We start from the raw sequence: 1,668 nt of genomic DNA on the forward strand, positions 1-1,668 counted from the left end.
TCTGACTTTGTATCTACGTTTAGCCGCCCCCGCCGCCCGCCCGCCCAAAATGCGAGCATGTTGAGATATACAATGGCCCGCAAAATATTTAAGTTTCTACCGTTCCTTTGGTTGTAAGTTGGTTCCTAAGATTCATTTTTGAAATAAAAATGTCTCAAACCATTCAAATAAGTTATTAAATACGATTATAATAACTGGTTAAAATAGTAATAACTGGCGATTTTAATATTGACACACTCAAACCAGGAATAATTAAAAATCGTTTAGAAGCCTTATGTAATAATTTCAATTTAAAAATTCATATAAATGTTCCCACCCGGAAAAATTCATGTATAGACCATATCTTAAGTACTGTAATATTAAAAACGCATGTGCAAATGTTATACCTCTCTACCTTTCAGACCATGATACAACTCAGTTTTGGAGGTTTCCAGTGAAACAAAAAATTCAAAAACCTAGGTCATATTTTGTATACAAAAAAGATTACAGTCTCGAGAATATCAACAAGTTCAGAGTTTATCTCAGTAGTCTATCATGGTCAGATACATACTTAGAAACTGACTTTAACAAAGCTTTCAACAGTTTCTACGAATTACTTTGTTTACTCTACAATCTATGCTTCCCAACAATAAAAATAAAGGTAAACAATATGTGCTATAATAAAAACTGGATAAGTAAGGGTCTAAGGAAAAGTTGCGTCACTAAACGGAATCTACGACATATCTACTATAAAAAGAAAAGTAATGAAAATAAAAGTAGTTACTTACTTTATTCAAATATATTGAAAAAATGTATATTGAAATCTAAAAAGAATTGTAACGAAAAATGTATTAGTAAAAGTAGAAACAAGTGTAGAGCAACGTGGTCAGTAATAAATAATCTAGTTGGTAAAACAAAAAGTGACCCGAACAGCATATCAGAGTTAAATATTAATAAAGAACACATCTCAGATCCTACAAAAATAGCGACAGCCCTTAATAATTATTTTATTGAATCTACAAATACCTCCAACGTGACATCCAACACTACCGAACAACAAAGGAGATGTGTTTCGTATGCGAACTCTATATTTCTTTTACCCATGACTACCGCAGAGGTAAAAATGGAACTTATAAGCTTAAACGATACAAATTCAGAGGGATGCGATGGAATCAGTACCAAAATAATTAAGATATGCACTGATCAGTTACTTGAAATACTGACATATCTAATAAATCTATCATTTTCGATGGGTTCCTTTCCGGAAAAATTAAAACTTTCACTCGTTAAGCCACTGCATAAAGGAGGTAGAAAGGATGATCCTAATAATTATCGCCAAATAACACTCATACCAATATTATCGAAACTCTTTGAAAAATGCATGCTTAAAAGATTATTAAATTACTGCGATAAGTATAAAATTATCTCAAATGAACAGTTTGGATTTCAAAAAAGAAAGTCGACCACTCTAGCAATATTCACTCTTATTAGAACTGTTTTGACGAATTTAAATAATAACTATTTTACGACAGGTTTGTTCTTCGATTTGTCAAAAGCTTTCGATTTCGTTGCTCATGATCTTCTATTACACAAGCTACAAAAAATGGGCATAAGAGGACTTGCTCTACAATGGATTATAACATACTTAACGGGTCGACAGCAGTGCGTCGTAGTTAACAAATTACAAGC

The sequence above is a fragment of the Plutella xylostella genome, chromosome 20 (assembly GCF_932276165.1).
Source record: "Plutella xylostella chromosome 20, ilPluXylo3.1, whole genome shotgun sequence".
In the NCBI taxonomy this organism is placed as follows: domain Eukaryota; kingdom Metazoa; phylum Arthropoda; class Insecta; order Lepidoptera; family Plutellidae; genus Plutella; species Plutella xylostella.